Source organism: Bombina bombina, chromosome 2 (genome assembly GCF_027579735.1).
Source record: "Bombina bombina isolate aBomBom1 chromosome 2, aBomBom1.pri, whole genome shotgun sequence".
Taxonomy (NCBI): Eukaryota; Metazoa; Chordata; class Amphibia; order Anura; family Bombinatoridae; genus Bombina; species Bombina bombina.
Window position 1 is genome coordinate 315907181 of NC_069500.1, and position 22840 is coordinate 315930020.

Sequence of the window (22840 nt, forward strand, 5' to 3'; positions counted from 1 at the left end):
CTAATATATTTCTTGTGGACTTAATTCTTTGCAGAATACTGTTTATGTATGAGACATTAATTATTTGTAAGATTTTTTCAAGCACGTGGTTTGCACTTATATTAGTTCATTTTTATTGGGGTATTATTTGTAACTATTGGAAAGGAAGAGGGTCCTTCCTATAATGTTTTTTTAACTTTAAGCTGCATTCTAACTGTTAACACTTATTAGGGCCTCCCAGGTTTTGTGGTTTACTGGTGGGTCCTGGTTTACGTGTGTAACAATCCATACACCTTGTTTTTGTATATATATATATATAAAGACTTGTATATGTATTTATCTCTACTTTAAACCACTTTGCATGTCTTTTTTTTTCTTCTAACACCTGAGACCTCATATCTTTGAGCCCGTATAACATTTTTGTTCAATCCTTTTTTATAATAATTATTAATAGTGTAACTGTACCTTTACATTTTTTTTTGGTGTTTTTTGTGACGCTTTTTTCTTGCATTACAGTTAACCAGAGTTCTAAGGTCACGGTAATCATTCTAGTGTAAATTGCGATTGAGCTCAAACATTCGTATTTACTTTCAACTTATAATACTAGCGATCCTTCTGACTCGCGTGAACAGCCACGATCAACCAGATATCACTTGTGCAATACAGTTAGCATGCCCTTTATATTACTTTAGTGGACATAGTGTAGCTTAAGCTTTAAAAACAAATGCCACATTTTCCTTTTCCATTAGCAGTTATTAGACTGTGCATGCTAACTAGGGATGGGCGAATGTTTTGCAACATTCGAAAAACGGCACGAATTTTAACACGTTCGTTCGAATCGAATTTTGAATGTTTACATAACATTCTAACATTCAATTTTCGAATGTTCGGTTTCGAATTTTACGATTACATTCGAAAATGTTCTTTTCGAAAAATTCGAATTTAGATTGTAATAGTATTTCTAATGCCTTTTCTTTAAATGTAATATTCGAATTATGCAATATTCGAATTCGAAAAATTCAAATTTATATTCGAATTCGAAAAATTCGAATTTATATGTTTGTAATAGTATTTCTAATGCTTTCTTTAAATGTAATATTCGAATTATGCAATATTCTATATGGAAACATTCAAAATGATTGTTGATGATGATATTTGTATCTATTATGTATCAATTTACTAGATTCCCGCCCTACCACATGAACTATTGAACTTCTGAATAGTATTTGTTTAATAGAATGTTAAATTCGAAATTTCGAATGTGGACATTCGATATAATTATAAACATTCGAATTCGAAAGTGACATTCGAAAACTGTAAATAACATTCGATTTTCGAATTTTTAAGAATATTCGTTCTTATCGACATTCGGATTTAGAATTCGAATTTCGGTAATAACATTCGTTCTACATTCGAAATTCGAAAATTTACACATTCGCCCATCCCTAGTGCCCTGTTAACTGTTGCCTCAATAGTGAAGAATGGAGCTTAAATAAATCAATACTATGTGCAAGCACATAGACCGTTTGTAAATAGCCATGAGATAGTGTTGAAGATGTCTGAAAAACCCTTCCAATGAGCAGAGGTGAAGAATTTGATAAAGCCAAAAAAAAGTCTCAAAAAGCTGTTGAAAAGCGACCCAAACACATATTGTGATTACCAAGAATGTTTTGTCTCCATAGTTAAATTAGACTTTTATTGAGGATTCAAAAAGCCACTTGAAAGTGTGAGAATCAGCTGAAATCACACTATTTTGATTGTGTTGAATTGAAGAATAGTCTTTTCAGGTCAAAAAAGAGACAGAAACACACTCCCAATAGAGTGTGATCAAGACCATAATTAGAGAAAGTATTCTTTATTGGTACTAACTTTCATACATATTATAGCTTATAAAGGGCAAAATTACATATACAGCGTAGGTTTCAGCACAACTGCTGAAACCCATTCCGCCCATAAACTCATCTTGCATATCGGGTGAATCACATATACGTCAGATCATATACTGCCGTAAGTCAGATAAACCGTCGAGATACAGAAATGTGCGGAAATAGACATTTCTGGAGTCGCCAGTGACTTAAGGTAGTATATGATCTGGCTTCGCCTAAGTAAAAAACTAAAAAACTGTAAAAATCTAACCCGCCTCCCAAAAAAGAACCCAATCCGACATTCGGATTTAGAATTCAAATTTCGATAATAACATTAGTTCTACATTCGATATTCGAAAATTTACACATTCGCCCATCCCTAATGCTAGCACAGTGTTAGCACAGTGTTAGGTGTTAGCAAATTGCAACATGTGAACTTGATATTTAAAGGGAAAAAATTCAATTAAATAACAATTAGATGCAATACTAAAATTAAAATAGTGTTTATCAGACCATCATTGTTTTTGTGACCATTATCTCAGTCCTCTAAAATATTTATAAAATATTGATTAAAGGGACAGTCTACTTGATTTATTTTATTGTTTAAAAAGATAGATAGCACCTTTACTACCCATTCCCCACCTTTGCCCAACTAACACTGGCATGTTGTTAATATACTTTGTAACCTCTAAACTTGTAAATTTCTGCATGCCACCTCTTATCTCAATGCATTAGCTTTTCACAGCCATACAGTGTCAGTTCATGTGTTCAATATCGATAACATTGTGCTCACTTATGTGGATTTTGCATAAACCCCCTCTAAATGGCTAAAATGCAAGTTTGTAAAAAGCAATGAGATAAGGGGGCAGTCTGCAGAGGCTTAGATACAAGGTAATCATAGAGCTAAAAAGTATATTAAAGAGATATGAAACCCAAACATTTGTTTGTGATTCAGACAGAGCATACCATTTAAAAAAAGTTTCCTATTTACTTCTTTTATCAAATTTGATTTGTTTTCTATGGTATTCTTTGTTGAAGAGATATTTAGATAGGTGTCTGGATCACTACATGGCAGAAAATAGTGCTGCCATCTAGTGCTCTTGCAAATAGATAACATTCTTGCAAAACTGCTGCCATAAAGTGATCCAGTCACGTGCACGCTCCAGAGCGCATGTCCCTGCTTTAAAAAAAAAAAAAGATACCAAGAGTACAAAGAAATTTTAATCATAGAAGTAAATAGGAACATTGTTTAAAATTGCATGTTCTATCTGAATCATGAAAGAAAAAAATTGTGATTCATGTCCCTTTAATATAACAGTATTGGTTATGCAAAACTGGGGAATGGGTAATAAAGGGATTATCTATCTTTTTAAACAATAAACAACATTTTCAAGAAGACTGTCCCTTTAAAGTCAGACATAAGATATAAATGTTAGCCCATTCAAGGCTACATAAGTCTGCAAGTCAAAGAATATGCATTAAGGAGCCCCTGATCGATGATTTCAATCTCTTAAATTGACTATAACCAGATTTAGATGTAAGTGCAACAGTCTTCTGGGGAAAAAAGCCAGCTTGTTAGAAACTTTATTATGTAATGAAAGTTCTAAATACTCAGATTGTCTGTAGTGGTTTATGAAGCTACCTGGTCAGTGAGAGTTAAAGGAATAGTCTAGTCAAAATTAAACTTTCATGATTCATATAGAGCAAGCAATTTTAAGCAACTTTCTTATTTACTCCTATTATCATTTTTTCTTCGTTCGCTTGGTATATTTATTTGAATTTATGCTTAGGAGTCAGCCAATTTTTTGGTTAGGACCTGGGTAGCGCTTGCTGATTGGAGTCTAAATGTAGCCACCAATCATCATGTTTTACTCAGGTGCTGAACCAAAAATGGCCCGGCTCCTAAGATAACATTCTTGCTTTTTCAAATAAAGATACCAAGAGAATGAAGAAAAATTGATAATAAAAAGTTTAATTTTGACTAGACTATTCCTTTAAGTCTACACAAGACACTCGCATATCAAATAACCTTGGAAAAAAAGTAATTTCACAATCGTATTGTTATTAATAATAGTTTCAACTTTTGTGTTTAGTAGAATGTGGTTCTGATGCCCCAGATTGTTGTCTGAACCTGATTGTTGTCTGAACCTGAATAGGACATAAGCAGAGCTCTCCTCTGTCAAAAGTGTTCTAACATCCCCTATAACCTTATGGGCTTCCTTTGATCATGCATTTAAGGTGACAGCTTTAATTATTAAACAGGCCATTTGAACTTTCAAAATGTATGTCCAACATCATGACCTGGTCAGTAGAATATATACAAGGTCCACCCAAGGGGCCTTAACACTAACGTAGACTGGCACTGTTTTCTGATTAGTGTACGGTTTCTAATCTTCCCATTTTGAGTTATGCTCTAATACAATCTGGTTCATGTTTAATATGTATGACATAATTATAGAAGTTTACTGTACCTAGTTATTTGTCTGTACATGCAAGTATACACATGGCCCAAGTGGAGACACCCTTTGGGTGATATAAATATGGGTTTACATTCTCACATAGTTTATATGATAATAAAGCAGGGACTTTTAGTTTTAGTCTCCAGACACGACTTATATTTATCTAGTCTAATGTAGCTTCAGGGCAATATGTATTACTTAAAAGAACATTAAACCCAATTTTTTTCTTTCATTATTCAGATAGAGAATACAATTTTAAACAACATTCAAATTTACTTCTATTATTTAATTTGCATCATTCTTTAGATATCCTTTATTGAAGAAATAACAATGCACATGGGTTAGCCAATCACACAAGGCATCTATGTGCAGCCACCAACGTGTCACCAATCAGCAGCTTCTGAGCCTATCTAGATATGCTTTTCAGCAAAGGATACCAAGAAAAGGAAGCAAATTAGACAATAGAAGTACATTAGAAAGTTGTTTAAAATTACATGCTCTTTCTATATCACAAAAAGAAAAAAAATGGGGTTTCATGTTCCTTTAAGGGCATTATTAGATCCTTATTATTAGATTAGCCAAAATTTAAATCAACATGGATGCATTTAAATTTTGAATAGAAGCATTTTTGCAATAAACATGTATTAGCAAATATGCGTCTAATACAAACCGTGCACCAGCATTTTAAACACATCACTTGCTCATAGAGCCTAAGGTGCCTGTACCATGTGGTAATGACTCAATTTGTTAATTGCTGACATGATTCAAGCACCACTGAAACTCTGAGCAGTTGTAGTATTTAAAATGCTGGCACACTGAGAATATCTAGCTATGTTTCACATGCGAGTGCAGAGAAAAATATTAAGACTAAGGGGCATATTTATCAATGTGCAAGTGGACATTATATAAAGTAGCGTATCATGTCCGCTGCACATCGATAAATGCCGACAGCATAAGCTGTCGGCATTTATCATTGCACCAGCAGTTCTCTGCAGTTACATCCCTCTTCCTTTAGATGATTCAATATACTTTTGACTCACATAGTGGGCGTGTCATGTGTCGTCATGATGACACGTAAGGAGGAGTAACATTGCCGACACAGCGTAATGTTTGACCAGACGGCAGACTCTAAATAGTTACATCTCTATACAGGAGGCAAGATTACTCCCTGAATATACACTTTACCACAGTATTATGCTGGCGAATGTCGTTTATCAGTTTGAGACATGTTAGAGAACCATTATACCAGTACACCTAAGATATGATTGCTAAATATTTTTCAAATGCATGTATTTACTGATCAGATTTACTTATCAGATGCATGATTAGAACTATATCCCCCTGTTGTTACATTTATTGATTGTTACACTTTTATATACTGTATATACTAGGATATATTGTGTCCAACAGTTGCCATGGCAACAGTTGTCAGTGTTTTTGCACAGTGGGTGGGGTTTCAATGCATATAAAAGTTTGTAACACTATACACATTTGTTGGTCTGATGAAGGGGTGAACACCCAGAAACGTAACTTGTATGTATATGGAATAAATACTATTTTCACCTTTTATAAGTCCAGTGAGTGCTTGTGCTGCTGTTTGGATATTGAACTTTCTATAGCACCCCGGCTGAAATTTGGATACATCGTTTGTGGGAGTGCACCTGATCCGCTGATTATGCCTATATACATATATATGTATGTGTTGTTGATGTTCCCGTACTGCTGAACGGCATTGGAGAAAATCACGGAGTTCAGCTGATTTTCTTCATTACAAATTCATCTTGAACTCCTACTACTCTGCCCTTAATCTCCACAAGCAACACTACTTCTCTACTCTTATCTCTAATCTTTCTTCAAACCCAAAACGTCTGTTCTCCACTTCCAATACTCTCCTCCGCCCTCCCCCACTTCCTAATACAACTTCTCTGTCAGCTCAAGACTTTGCCAGTCACTTCATTAACAAAATTGACTCCATCAGACTTGAAATCAGCTCTCAACACAATTCCATTCTCTCCCCCCCTCAAACACTCTCACTCAACCACAACCCTCATAACCTGAAACTTAGTTCATTCTCCCCTGTTACTGAGGAAGAAGTTTCAGCACTTATACTGCGCTCTCACCTCACTACCTGTCACCTTGACCCTATCCCCTCACAGCTGCTCCCCTCTCTCTCTGCTACCCTTACCCCTATACTAACACACATTTTCAACCTCTCCCTCAGCACTGGTACATTTCCCTCATCGATGAAACATGCACTGGTTACACCTATCCTCAAAAAACCTTCCCTTGATCCTACCTCCCCATCCAACTACCGCCCTATTTCCCTCCTCCCTCTTGCTTCAAAGCTTCTCGAAAAACTAGTATATGTACGCCTATACCATTTCCTTACGTTAAACTCCCTTCTTGACCCACTGCAATCTGGATTTCGTCCCTATCACTCCACAGAGACAGCTATTGTTAAGGTCACCAACGACCTACTTACAGCTAAATCAAAAGGCCACTTCTCTCTGCTTATCCTCCTTGATCTGTCTGCAGCCTTTGACACTGTCGACCACCCTTTTTTGCTCCAAACCCTCCAATCCTTCGCATCTGTGACACAGCCCTTTCGTGGCTCTCTTCCTACCTGTCAAACCGTACCTTCAGTGTAGCCTTCTCTGGGGCCTCCTCTGCCCCGTCACCACTTTCTGTCGGAGTACCGCAAGGCTCTGTCCTCGGTCCCCTTCTCTTCTCAATCTATACGTCATCACTAGGTTCCCTAATTAAGTCCCACGGTTTCCAATATCATTTGTATGCCGATGACACCCAAATCTACTTCTCTGCACCAGAACTATCTCCTTCCGTGCTAACCCGTGTCACTAACTGTCTTTCTCACATCTCTTCCTGGATGTCCTCTCACTACCTCAAGCTAAATCTCTCCCAAACTGAGCTTCTCATTTTCCCCCCTTCTTCCAAAATCTCCACCCCCAATATCTCTATAACTGTCGACAACTCCATCATTACCCCTACCCCGCATGCCCGATGTCTCGGGGTCACATTTGACTCAGATCTTTCCTTCACTCCTCACATTCAGTCCTTGGCTTCAGCCTGCCGCTTCCACCTTAAAAACATCTCTAAAATTAGACACTTCCTTACACAAGACACAACTAAGATTTTAATCCACTGTCTCATTCTTTCCCGCCTTGATTACTGCAACTCTGTCCTCTCTGGTCTCCCCACCTGCCGCCTAGCTCCTTTACAATCCATAATGAATGCCTCTGCCAGACTCATCTTCCTTACACGTCGCTCTTCATCTGCTGCGCCTCTCTGCCAATCCCTTCACTGGCTTCCTCTTGCCTCTAGGATCAAACACAAAACTCTCACTCTTACATACAAAGCCCTCAACTGCACTGCTCCCCCCTACATCACAGACCTTGTCTCCAGATACTCTCCCTCCTGTCCCCTTCGCTCTGCTCATGACCTCCTACTCTCCTCCTCTCTTGTCACCTCATCACACTCCCATTTACAGGACTTCTCCAGACTGGCTCCCATCTTGTGGAACTCTCTGCCTCTCTCCACAAGACTAGTTTTAAAAGCTTCAAGTGCTCCCTAAAGACTCTACTGTTCAGGGACGCATACAACCTACGCTAACCTTTCCTAATACCAGTTCCTCTCCTCCACTGCAATCCCCTGAACTCTCTTAGCATGTAAGCCTAAAAGTCCAGCTGTTTGTAGATCACCTTCTTAAGAGATGACTACAACAGTGCAACTCTTGGCAGGGCCCTCTACCCTATAATTGTTTTGTTGTACTCCCCCTTTGTTTATAGCGCTGCGGAATCTGTTGGCGCTCTACAAATAACCGATAATAATAATAAATAATAATAATAATAATGTATTAATACGTGTATATGCACATATTAGCACATACATATATATGTAATATATTTAATAATTCTGCCCATTGCATCGCTACTTACCCTCTTCGCTGTGCTAGGTTCTCATGCCATGTCTATGGAAGTGCGCACTCTTGAGCACAATGCTTCCTAGCAATGCAAATGCAAGCTTGCGTTCGCATTGCACTAAACTTGTAATACCAGCGCACATTAGCCTGCGCTGGTATTACTCAGTGGAGCTATAATATAACTTTTGTGAAAGTGATATGTAGCACTCCACTTGTAATCTGGCCTACAATAGGGTAAAGCAAATGATAAAATAAAGCTAAATGGGCTTTTGTAAACAATGTTATGCACTCTAGCAGGTAATTATTAGGAACACATTAAAGTGAAAACAATTTTACAGTGTAAATGTCCCTTTAAGTGTAATAACCTGAACTCAACTTGAAAGTAATCACTGATACTGAATCAATTAACACACATGTTTCGCTTTGCCTTGGCTGCAAATCATTTGCTTTTATGAAGCTCTGTGATCACCCTTACAGAAAATCCTTTTTATCTTCCTTATACTGGTCAATAATAATATATATAATTTTAAAAAAATAACTTTTTTTGTTGAAATAATTAATAATTAAATAAATATATCACAATTGTTCCAACTGTGCATAAAATATATTTAAATATCTTCTTATTTCTGAGCAGACATTTGTCATAGTATACAGCTGAAAAATAATTTTGTTGTTTTATGTTTACTCCCCCAAATCTCGATGCTATTCATTGGAGATGCCAAGTAAGGCATCGGTCACCATCTGGCTTTCATACTTCAACATGAATGTGATAGTTAATAGTAGCAGGCCCCAATTATTCATTTACAGAAAGTATAAATGAAACAATGTTCCTTGTATTTATGTAACATGTTTCAATCCGAACCTGGAATCTGTTTTATTTATAATAGAAAAATCATGTTAGGGAACTAATGCAGGAATTCTGTCCAAAATCTAATGGCACAGATGGATTTTAAATCATAAAATGTTTTGTGGTTTTGACATTTTAGGAATAGACAAAGTTCTGGGAAAATTGCAACTATGACGTCATTCCATTGCTTTGATTTAAAATTGTAAAAGGACACGAAACCCAAAGTTTTTCTTTCATGACTGAGATAGAGCATCTTTCTCATTTACTTCTATTATCTAATTTGCTTAATTCTCTTGGTATATTTTGTTGAAAAGCAGTGCATTACTGGGACCTAGCTGCTGATTGGTAGCTGCACATATATGTCCCTGGTCATTGGTTTAAACAATGCGTTAAGATAGCTCCCAGTAGAACATTGCTGCTCTTTCAATAAATGATACCAAGAAAATGAAGCACATATAATAATAGAAGTAAATTGCAATGTTTTTTACAATTGCATGTTCTATCTGAATCATGTCAAAAAATGTTGGGTTTTATGTCTCTTTAAGGTCCTGTTTATCTGCATACCGCAGTTGCACATAAAAATAGATATTCATTGAGTTCAGCGTTTTCATGTATAAATCTATAACATTCTTATAATTTGTATAACTCACAAGTAGTTAGAATGATGGATACAGTAAGACTGAAAATTGTAAGTAATTATGTTATATATATATATATTTGCTGGAAAAAGTGCAGGTTTTCATCTTTTTATTTACTAGGATACACTTACCTAAACCTCATTATTTAGAATTAATAAGTTCACTGTTTTTATTAAATAGGTTATGGAGGGTACCTAGCTTCATTTCAAATTTTCTTTAAAATAGCGCTGGATTTTAAAAAAAATGTTTGTGGATGAGTGAGAATTAAAATATTGACTTTAATTAAACATTTTTTTCTAAATCACAGTCCAATATTGTTTGCCATGGTAAATTTAGCAGCTTTAAAGGGACAGTAAACATACAGAATAATGCTATATAATTCTGCACATATATAACACTATATTAGCAGTAAATTAAAATCATTGCAAGTTTTTTTTAGTGTGAAATTGGACTCTGCTTCAGACTCTACTGAGTGGGTCTTGGATTTCTAAAGTGCTTTGCGGGCTTCCTGGCCAGTCACAGCACACCCGATCGCGCCATTGGACTAAATGTAGCTCGCTCCCACTACTAGACCAGAGCGGGAGCGAGCTACATTCAGTCCAATGGCACAAGCCCGAAAAGTACTTGGGAGATCCAAGACCTGCTCAGTAGAGCCTGGAGCCCAACTTTACACTTAAAAAAACTCGGAATGCTTTTAATTTATAAAGTTATCGCCAAGATAATGTTATATAATTCTGCATTGTGTGCAGAATTATATATAGCTATAGTTGGAGGTGTATGAACTATGCGCTGTGAAGGGTATGCTAATAGGTCTATTAGAGCTTCCTCTAGGCTCTAGGTGTCAGGATATATTTTGTGTGTGTTTAGACTTTCAGCGCTCAAAGCTAATACCCCATAAGTAAAGAGTCAAAGGCAATAAGTAAATTAAAGATTTCAGAATTTATTTACTAAAAAATTATGTGAGATTATATAAAATGTCAAAGGTATAATCTATATCTAAAATTGATACAAACTAGTTTGGCCAACCTTGAGGAATATATATTGTGAAATATATCAAATGTGACAACAAATAAAAATCAGTTAAACATTTATAAAAAAGCAGAATACCTAACAGAATTTTTCATACAATAACTGGATTACAATAAGTCAAGTATCAAAGTTCAAAGTTGACACAAAAATGGTTTGTGCAGGTCTGTGTAGCAATTGTTCCCAAATTGCCGTTTCAGTGTTATATTGAGATGGTGAACTTGCGCTCTGAATGTGAGCAAACAAATCAGTGAAAATTACTGTGCCGGAGTTTCTGTTATATACGGGCAGTCCAGTGTTGAGGGATACAATCTGTTAGCAATTAGTTCAGCTTCTTTATGTGTTGCAAGTGCACTTGTGAGTGACGTCCTTCTTATCCTGGTTACTGGTTATGTCGTTGCTCACCAGTGGTGAGTCTAGGTTGCACCGCGGCTCGTTCAAAATCACCCGCCTTGTCCTTAGGCTGCCTGTGATTGGATGTCGGCAAACGGCCCTTCTGCTGTTGGTTTTTTGAGGAAGAAAGTTTCTTTCAGTTGTAGACGCTACAGCGTCCGATGATTTAGGTAGATGTTTCTGTTATGATCCCTCTTAGGGTTTAGGACGGTGATCAGTTGGGTTGAAATAACCCACTGTCCTTTGGGATTCTGGTAGTTTTGAAGAGAGTCTTTTGTGTGAGGATTTGCAACGCGTTTCAGCTGGTTCTCCCAGCCTTTGTCAAGCATATCCTTTGCACACTTGGAGTTCCTTTATAAATCATTGTCTGTGTTTTGATTGGTTTGCCTTCTAATTTGCTTTGGAACTAAGTGATCACATGTTCTTGATTAATGACTTGTTACATTTACTTGTTTGTGAGTACAAACTTAAACTATGTGTTTTAAAGCAAGTCAATTTTGTGCTACATATGTCTCTTATACAAAGAGCAAGTGTGTATAATACAATAATAAAATAAAAACAAAAAATAAGCGTATATAATATAATAAACAGAAAAATGGTAATTTGTAAAATAAATTTGTGAAAAGATCTATTGAAATTGTATGAAAATGAAGACTGATCTCTGGGGTTTTCTTTATATATCTATTTATGTTCAATTTCACGCTCTTTTGGAAAAGTGTAAAAGGACCCATTAGATATTTGCAAGGAGATTTTACATGTGTGTATATGATGTTTTTAGTATGAAATTGAGAGGAATTTTATTTATACCACAACTTAAGTTGTGTTTGATGCAAGGGAATTTGAGTGTAACAATGCCCATTATATATTTATTGCGGTAGGAGTGAGTTTTGAGACCACACCTTATAATTGTTAAAACCAGCACTTCAAATGTTTATGAACATTAATCCATAATTTATAGAAAATCAATTCATAATTTTTTTAAAATAGGCTCTGAATTTTTAGGAGTTTTAGAGATTTTAGAATTTTTTAGAAACCACAACTCATAATTTTTAAGAATTTTTTTGAAATTTTTCGAATTTTTAACCACCACTCATAATTTTAGAGACCACAACTCATAATTCATTTAAAAAAAAAATTAAAGAGAAAAAAAATTTCTGACAATTTTTTGGAGGTTTTTAGAAACCACAACTCATAATTCTTAGGAGTTTTCTCAAAAGCTTTCTTTGAAGAGATGATTTTTATCTCTAAAGATTTTTGTAAAACTTATTATTAGGTGTTTAAAAAACAGTTTAGACTAAAATCTATATCAAGACCTTTTGGTTTTAGGGTCTGAATTTCGAATATCCATTTTGCTTTTTTTTTTGAGTAAGTTGTTACTTTGATTACCTCCTCTCACATTATTTTTTACTTTTTGTATAGCTGTAAAGTTAAAGTATTTTAAATTGCTATCATTACAAATTTTGAAATGTTTGGGAATCGGAAGTTCTTTATTCCTTTCTGATCCTGAATTTTCTATGGATAGAATGTGTTCTCGTATTCTTTCTTTGACCATTCTCTCGGTCTCACCTATGTATTGCTTTTCACATTTATTGCATGTGATGAGGTAAATAATGTTCATGTCAGTACATCTTATGGTTTCCCGTATTTTGTATTCTTTCTTGGTAACACTTGATCTAAAGTTTTTGGTTTTCTTAGCGTGTTTGCAAGCTTTGCAGATCCCGCATGGATAGAATCCTTGCAATTTGTTTTCTAGTACCCCCCTCATGATGTCTTTATTGTTGTGTTTCATAGTGGGTGCTAGTATACTCTTCAAATTCTTAGCTTTCTTGTAAACAAATTTTGGGTTTGTAGGGAGAGTTTGTCCTATGTGTGGGTCTGCTTTCAGTATTTTCCAGTGGGAATTTATTACTTTTTCAATTTTTCTATGATCCTCACTATATTCAGTGATGAAGGGGATGAAAAGCTCTTGTTCATTTTTTATATTTGCAGGTTTAGATTTATATTGTAGTATACTTTTTCTATCTAGATCTTGGACTTTTTTCCTTTCTGCTTCTATCTTTTCTTCTGGGTATCCCCTGTCTCAAATTTTTTCTTTTAGTCTATTCGATTGTGATATATAATCATTATCATTTTTACAGTTTCTCTTCAGACGTAAGAATTGGCCCTTTGGGATATTGTGTTTCCACCTTTGAAGGTGTCCACTAGTTTCGTGAATAAAATTATTAGCGTCTACTTCTTTAAAGTAGGTTCTCGTGAGAAGTTTATTATTAACTATAATGATTTCTAAATCTATATAATGGACCTTTTCTCTGCTACTATCAGCTGTGAATGTTAAATTTAGTTCATTTTTATTCATATCAGATAGACATTCATTCAGATCATCTTGTGATCCGTTCCAGATAAAAAACAAATCATCTATGAAATGTGAACATTATAAAATTGTTTTTATAAAAACTCTAATTTAGGAACTGTGTTTCCCATAGCCCCATGAACAGATTTGCGTAGCTAGGGGCAAACTTAGTCCCCATAGCTGTGCCGCAAATCTGTTCATAGAAGGAACCGTCATACATGAAAAAATGTTAGAATAAATTCTATGCATTCCAACCAAAATTCTCTTTGCTCTTTTTTCATATCGGGGTCATTTCTTTGAAATGTCTCCACTGCTCTAATACCGTCTCTATGCCTGATGGAGGTATAAAGTGATTGTACATCGCATGTAACAAGAATGTAATTGCTATTCCATTCTATATCTTCCAATAGTATTAATACATTTGTCGAGTCTCTCAGATATGAGTCGAGACTGCTCACATATTTTTGGAGGAATTTGTCAATGTAAGCTGACATGTTAGATGTGAGTGAGTCAATGCCCGAAATTATTGGTCTCCCCGGTGGATTATCAAGGGACTTGTGTATTTTGGGAAGGACATATAGAACGGGAGTAATGGGATGATCTGGGAATAGAAAAATATATTCCTTCTCATTTATAATCCCTATGGTTTTAGATTTTTCTAAAAGATGTTTCAGGAATACTCTATAAACTATTGTTGGGTTACAGCGTAATTTTTTGTAGGTGCTCTCATCCCCAATCAATTGTGAAATCATGTCTTTATACATGCCTTTATCTAAAATCACTATGCCACCTCCCTTGTCTGCGGGCTTTATAATTATCTCGTTGTTCTGTTCTAGTTCTTTAATCAAATTCTTTTGCTTTAATGTCATATTGTGTCTTATTTTGTCTGATTCTTGGAGATTACTAATATCTTCCAAAACTAATTTTTCGAAAGTTTCTATATAAATCCCTTTTTCATGTTTAGGGTAGAAATTCGATTTCTCTTTTAGTCCTGTGTGTATGAAACCATCCTCTTCTAAATTTGGTACATGTACATTGTTTTTCTCCAAACCAAAATTTCTTTCTAATGGTGTTTTCTGAAAATATTTTTTAAGCGTTAGTTTTCTTATGAATTTGTTTGCGTCAATGTAAGTTTCAAATTTGTTCAATATTCTTGTAGGTGCAAAAGAGAGTCCTTTGTTCAGTATCTCAATTTGTGTTTCGTCTAATGCAAGTTTGCTGAAATTGTAAATACCATTGTGTTTTATCTCTGTCTCTTCACCTTCTGGTTCTGTGTGTGGGGTCCTTCTCTTTCTCTTGGATAATCCCCTCCCTCTAGCTCCACTTCTTCTGAATGATACCTTTTTCTTCATATCCCTTGATGTGATGGGCCTACCCCAAAAAATGTTGTTGTTCAATGTTGTTGGTTGGATTATCTTCTTGTGTTACATTGATTTTTTCTTCTAGTGGTTTAAAACTATTATAAGTTTGGACTGTCCAATCCTCTTTGTTGGGTTCCGTTTCTGTTCTTTGGTAATAGGTGTTAATTTGATTTTTGTTTCTATTGTAGTAGGTGGAGTGTCTTGGGGAATTTCGATATTCGTTATAAGTATTATGGGAGTGATTATAATTTTTATTTTCAAATTCTCTATAGTTTCTATAATGGTTTGAGTAATTACTATTGCAATTGCTATTTGTGTGTCCTACTGTTTGCCAGGTTGGCCTAAGGTTTGTTTCTCTATCATAAATGTGGTCTGTATTTCTAGAATTTAGTCTTTCTTGGTGTTCATCTTCTCTAGTGTTGGTATATTTGTAGGGGTGATAATTGGCAGAATTTCTCCTAAATGAGTTATAATTATTTGCATTCAGATTATTTGAAGGATTTCTCCTAAATGAGTTATGGTTATTAGCATTTGGATAGTGTGTTTTGTCATAGTTAATGTTGCTATTTTCTTGTGGATTATGTTCTTTTAGAATCACTTTCTGTTTTTTTAGACTAACTTCTTCTGATACAGTTTTCATGTTACTATTAGTAGTGTCTCTCCTCCATTTGTGACTAATGTATTTATCTGTATCTGGATTGTTGATGTTTTTCGTAATCTTAACGGTCTCTTTCAAATTTGTTTAGTTTAACTTTTATCAATTCATCTTTTGTGTCTTTCATTAGTTTCTTGAGAGATTCTTCCCTTCTTTTGTGTTCATCTAGTTCTTTAAAAGATGTAAGTTTGTTTTCTAGGTCATTGATTTCATTTCCTAGTTTAATTAGAATCTCTTCTCTATATTCCTTAATAAGATTCATTAATTTAGAGGAGGCTTCCTCTAAAATTTCTGCCCATTTCCTTTTGAAGTCTTCAGACTTAGTTTGGAATGTACATTCTTTTTTTATACGTAGGCCACGAGGGACTCTTTTCGCACTTAGATATTCATTTAAAAAAATGCACTCTGTTTTGTGTCTTATTTCTAATATTAGTTTTTTATCTAGGATGTTCATATATTCCTTAATTTTCTCTCTGTCATCAACATTTGTAGTGTTAGTTACTCTTTGGTTGTCTTTTTCAAAAATATTATGGATGTTATCATAGATTGTGGATCTTAGTTCAAAAACATCTGTTTTATCAGATTTTTTTGTTTCTTTTGATTTATTTGTTTCCATTGTATTTTCTATAACTCTAGTAGTACTGCTACTTTCCATATCTGCTGCAAAGTTCATATAGAGGAAACTGTAAATCTATAGTTGGAGGTGTATGAACTATGCGCTGTGAAGGGTATGCTAATAGGTCTATTAGAGCTTCCTCTAGGCTCTAGGTTTCAGGATATATTTTGTGTGTGTTTAAACTTTTAGCGCTCAAAGCTAATACCCCATAAGGAAAGAGTCAAAGGCAATAAGTAAATTAAAGATTTCAGAATTTATTTACTAAAAAATTATGTGAGATTATTTAAAATGTCAAAGGTATAATCTATATCTAAAATTGATACAAACTAGTTTGGCCAACCTTGAGGAATATATATTGTGAAATATATCAAATGTGACAACAAATAAAAATCAGTTAAAGATTATTAAAAAAGCAGAATACCTAAAATAATTTTTCATACATTAACTGGATTGCAATAAGTCAAGTATCAAAGTTCAAAGTTGACACAAAAATGGTTTGTGCAGGTCTGTGTAGCAATTGTAGCTAATTACTTATGATGATTTGATACAGCTGTTGCAGTCCGTAAAATTTATAACTGAATGACAGATACTTCACATAAAAATTTGATCTATTTTACACAGACAATATAAACAAGCATTTCTTAAAAAAGCATTTTTTTAATTATTGGATCGCATCTGGGGGGCGTCCCTACAACCCTAGGAACGCCCTCCAGACCGCGATCAAGTCCTTGAAGCACAGAAGGCTTCAGGACAGCCGTTTGTTATGACGTTCTATTCCGTCATAACGGCTTTAAAGCCCAGTGTAATTATGACGGAATAGAACGGCATAACGGTGTTAAAAGGTTAAATACGCTCTCTGCATTTATCATTGAACCAGCAGTTCTTGTGAACTGCTGGTGCAATGCCGCCCCCTGCAGATTCATGGCCAATCGGCCACTAGCAGGGGGTGTCAATCAACCCAATCGTATTTAGGGCAGGCAGACAGGTTATGGAGCAGCAGTCTTTAGACCGCTGCTTCACAACGTCTTTTTCTGGCGAGCCTAGAGGCTTGCCGGAAACAAGGGGGGTCAATCTCCATACAGAGCTTGATAAATATGCCCCAATATATGTTTAAATTATATTTATTATTTTGCTACACATTAAAACATTATTAATATATTATTTATATATTAATATATGTATATTATGCGTTTTGATCACATATAACATATACAGGTTTTTAATACATATTATTTAACCTTTTAACACCGTTATGCCGTTCTATTCCGTCATAATTACACTGGGCTTTAAAGCCGTTATGACGGAATAGAACGTCATAACAAACGGCTGTCCTGAAGCCTTCTGTGCTTCAAGGACTTGATCGCGGTCTGGAGGGCGTTCCTAGGGTTGTAGGGACGCCCCCCAGATGCGATCCAATAATTGAAACCAATTTATCTACATCGGAAAAAGGTGTTCCGATGTAGGCACTTTAACCCTGTCACTAAAGGGTTAAGATTGATATACTATGTTATCCTGATGTACTGTATATATTTGGTATGTTCCTTTAACTTTACAGTATCAATAATCGGGTCAGAAGCTACAGCCTTGTGATGATGCAACATTGCTATCTTGTCACTAACTGACTGCTACAAGCAATTGTAGGTAGCCTGGTATGTAGCTGATGAGCTGCTCATAGTAAAATAGTAATATAGTAGATAAGGTTGAAGGAAGATAAAAGTCTGGGAACTGAGAGATAAGATAAATCCCAAGCAATGGTTTAAAGTTTTCAAAACCACTCATAAAGCTTTAGCTTCAGCTAAAATCCAAGAAATACTTTACAAATTTATAACCAGGTGGTATCTGACCATCCAGATTAAAAAAAACATATGTTGAACTTAAAGTGACAGATGCTGGAGGGGATGAGGCAGCGAAGGGACAATATTGCATATTTGTTGGTCTTACCCAAAGCTTAGAGACTTTTGGTCTAAAATCTTTGATATTATGAGCAAAGTGATAGGTATAGTCATTCTTGATGACCCTTACCTTTTACTATTTCATAGACTCCATAAACTATTTAACCCAGCAGCTCACACTTTATTACTAATCATGATAAGCGCAGCAAAAAGCTTTATTCCAAGTAACTGGAAGGCACACACTATTCCTTCCAAGAGCGTCTGGATCTACACTGTCACAGACCTGGTTCATCTATAGAGATATAATTACCTACATACAAATAAATTAGAACTATATCAGATGATATTGTCATTGTGGCTCATCTGCAAAAAGCATAGCTGTTACTATTTACTCCTTCCTCCAATTAATTTATAAAATATTAAAACATATTATAAAATATTAAAATTAACAGGGCCTAGTACTGATCTAATTAATTTTGTATGATCTAAGCATTACATATTTACTACAACTCATTGCTTCCTGTCTTTTATCTAGTTATTTATCCATGAGCTAACATTATCATATATTCCCAGTCCCTTAATTTTGTTAAACAATATCTCATGTGGCAGTATACATCACATTAACAGAATCACCATTATCTTTATTCTTACTTACTTACTCAGGGAATCTAATTAGATCATAAAACCATGCTGATTTGAACTCATAGGAGCATATGTATCAAGCTCCGAATGCCAGACCATGATACATATGCCCCATAATCTTGTTTTTATGAATATACTGTTGAATGTAGTCCTTTATAATCCCTTACAGTATATTCTGCACTCCAGTGTCAAGCTTACTCTGGTCTAAAGTTTCTTGAATTTCCTGTTTCTTTTTTTTTTTAAAAAAAGGGTCACCACATCAGCTTTAAACCAGTCCTGGGGTTTTTTGGCCACCGATAATGAGGTTTGACTATTACAGTGCTAAAGCCCCCTTAAAACACTTGAATTTATTCAGTTATGTTTACCTTGATATTGATAACTTTTTTTCCCTGATATCACCTAGATCCTGATATCACCTAGAGATAGCCCAGTTGTTAATATGGTTAACCTGAAAATGTTTAGCTCAGGACAAATATGCAGCCTTAAAATCTATACCAGTGCTGAGATCTAGGGTATATACATAGAAAATTTGAAAGAGAAAAAAAAGAGATCTCAAACAGCACTCTTGACACATATAAGGCCAATTTAATCACTTATGGGGTAATATCAAATTATTTAGTAACAAAAAACACTATTAAACAGTGAAACTTAGTTCAGTTGTTAAAACTTAGTGCCGGCTCGAAGGGGTTAATAATTTACTTAAATAATTTAATAAATGAATGTATCATTTTAAAATTAAATGTCTTGGTTGGATCCTTGTAACACTGCTATGTAAGTGACCAAGATATGTCACTGTTACCTAAATTTTCTTAAATTCTATATTCAATATTATTTCTGTATTTGATAACACTAAATGAAATCCAGTTTATCGTTATTTCTACTTGGCTCCTCTATTAATTGTGACATAAAGTTATCTTTAAAGAATTCCTAATATTATTTTCATTGTATTCACACTTTGTTTCAACAGTGGGATCCATTTATCAAATGTTGAGCAGACATGATTTACTGTAGCGAATCATGTCTGCTGGACAACGCTGCAGCCTTTTATCATTGCACAAGCATTTCACCAGAAATGCTTGTGCAATGCCGCCCCCTACTCACTGGTGGCCTATCGTCCACTAGCAGGGGCTGTCAGTCATCTTGATTGTATTGGATCAGGACAATTCAATACGCCATCTTTTAGGTAGCAGAGACGTTAAAGAGACACAATTATATGACCACTGCTTCTTAACTTTAGTTTGAGGTGAGGCTGAAATGATGGATCTCCAAAGCATTAACCACTGCTTGATAAATGCAGTCCAGTGTCTCTATATTATAACCTGTATCATCATAAATATCTTCCCTTATTGTAGGTTTAACATCAGGTTCAATATAAATGCTTCATGTAGCAAATATTACAACAGGTAGTTGGGGGGGGGAGGGAGGCAGTGAACACAGGCCTATTAAAAGTTAAAAAGAACAGACAATTTGATTCCTTGCATCATTTCGCTTTCATCATTTTGCTCATCCTCATAATGTATTATACATTTAAAATAATTACACTAGCTGCACATTTTACTATGCCTTGAGGTAACTACTCATAGCTGGGGGTTTTATACACCTCAATGGATTCCAGACCCAAACAACTTCTGAGAAAGTTAAGGTCATTATGTGGACCGCACTTTGAACATTTCATTATAAAGCCTAACGACCATAATCATGGGCTTTATTGGTCTCTATGGTCCCTAGAAACATTATTGATTATCTAACTATAAATATCACTGCAAATCAAAGGTGGATTCCAAAGACTCAATTTCCCACTAGATAAAGACTACTAGCAAGTATCCAGCATTCCCCCTAACCACTATACTGCATAGGACTACTAGCAAGTATACAGCATTCCCCCTAACTACTATACTGGATAGGATTTGGGGTTTGTCATTTAAAAAAATTATTAATATATAATCAACATTATTTCCGTAATTTACAATGATGTCTCAGCTGACCCTTTGGTCTCTGCTATTTTTTCTAAAGCATGGTATGAAAATAAATTAATATATAATGCATATTTCTCTTGTTAAGTGTATCCAGTCCACGGATCATCCATTACTTATGGGATATTCTCCTCCCCAACAGGAAGTTGCAAGAGGATCACCCACAGCAGAGCTGCTATATAGCTCCTCCCCTAACTGTCATACCCAGTCATTCTCTTGCAAGCCTCAACCAAGATGGAGGTCGTAAGAGGACTGTGGTGTTTTATACTTAGTTTATTCTTCAATCAAAAGTTTGTTATTTTTAAATGGTGCCGGAGTGTACTGTTTATCTCAGGCAGTATTTAGAAGAAGAGTCTGCCTGCGTTTTCTATGATCTTAGCAGAAGTAACTAAGATCCATGGCTGTTCTCACATATTCTGAGGAGTGGGGTAACTTCAGAGAGGGAATGGCGTGCAGGTTTTCCTGCAATAAGGTATGTGCAGTTAATATTTTTCTAGGGATGGAATTTGCTAGAAAATGCTGCTGATACCGAACTAATGTAAGTAAAGCCTTAAATGCAGTGAGAGCTACTGGAATCAGGCTTATTAATAGAGATGCATACTCTTATAAAAATGTAATATAAAACGTTTGCTGGCATGTTTAATCGTTTTTATATGTATTTGGTGATAAAACTTATTGGGGCCTAGTTTTTTTCCACATGGATGGCTTGAATTTGGCCTAGTAACAGTTTCCTAGAGGCTTTCCACTGTTGTAATATGAGTGGGAGGGGCCTTTTTTAGTGCTTTCTGTGAAGCTAAAAATACAGACAGAGATATTCAGCTTCCCTCTGCATGATCCAGGACATCTCTGGAGGGCTCAAAAGGCTTCAAAGTCGTTTTTGAGGGAGGTAAAAAGCCACAGTAGAGCTGTGGCAGTTGTTGTGACTGTTTTTTTTTTTTTAAAAAAAAAAAAAAAAAAGTTTTTGTCTTTTATTATTCCAGTTTGGGTACTAAGGGGTTAATCATCCATTTGCAAGTGGGTGCAATGCTCTGCTAACTTGTTACATACACTGTAAAAATTTCGTTAGTGTAACTGCCTTTTTTCACTGTTATTTCAAATTTTGACAAAATTTGTGTTTCTTAAAGGTGCAGTAACGTTTTTTATATTGCTTGTAAACTTGTTTAAAGTGTTTTCCAAGCTTGCTAGTCTCATTGCTAGTTTGTTTAAACATGTCTGACACAGAGGAAACTACTTGTTCATTATGTTTGAAAGCCATGGTGGAGCCCCATAGGAGAATGTGTACGAAATGTATTGATTTCACCTTAAACAGTAAAGATCAGTCTTTAACTATAAAAGAAATATCACCAGAAGATTCTGATGAGGGGGAAGTTATGCCGACTAACTCTCCCCACCTGTCAGACCCTTCGCCTCCCGCTCAGGGTATGCACGCTAATATGGTGCCAATTACATCAGGGACGCCCATAGCGATTACCTTGCAGGACATGGCTGCAATCATGAATAATACCCTGTCAGAGGTATTGTCCAGGTTGCCTGAATTAAGAGGCAAGCGCGATTGCTCTGGGGTTAGGAGAAATACAGAGCACGCAGATGCTGTAAGGGCCATGTCTGATACTGCGAAACAATATGATAATCATGAGGATGGAGACCTTCAGTCTGTGGGTGACATCTCTGATTCGGGGAAACCTGATTCAGAGATTTCTAATTTTAAATTTAAGCTTGAGAACCTCTGTGTGTTGCTTGGGGAGGTATTAGCTGCTCTGAATGACTGTAACACAGTTGCAGTACCAGAGAAATTGTGTAGGCTGGATAAATACTATGCGGTACCGGTGTGTACTGATGTTTTTCCTATACCTAAAAGGCTTACAGAAATTATTAGCAAGGAGTGGGATAGACCGGGTGTGCCTTTTTCCCCACCTCCTATATTTAGAAAAATGTTTCCAATAGACGCCACTACACGGGACTTATGGCAGACGGTCCCTAAGGTGGAGGGAGCAGTTTCTACTTTAGCAAAGCGTACTACTATCCCGGTTGAGGACAGTTGTGCTTTTTCAGATCCAATAGATAACAAATTGGAGGGTTACCTTAAGAAAATGTTTATTCAACAAGGTTTTATTTTACAGCCCTTTGCATGCATTGCGCCTGTCACGGCCGCGGCGGCATTCTGGTTTGAGGCCCTGGAAGAGGCCATCCATACAGCTCCATTGACT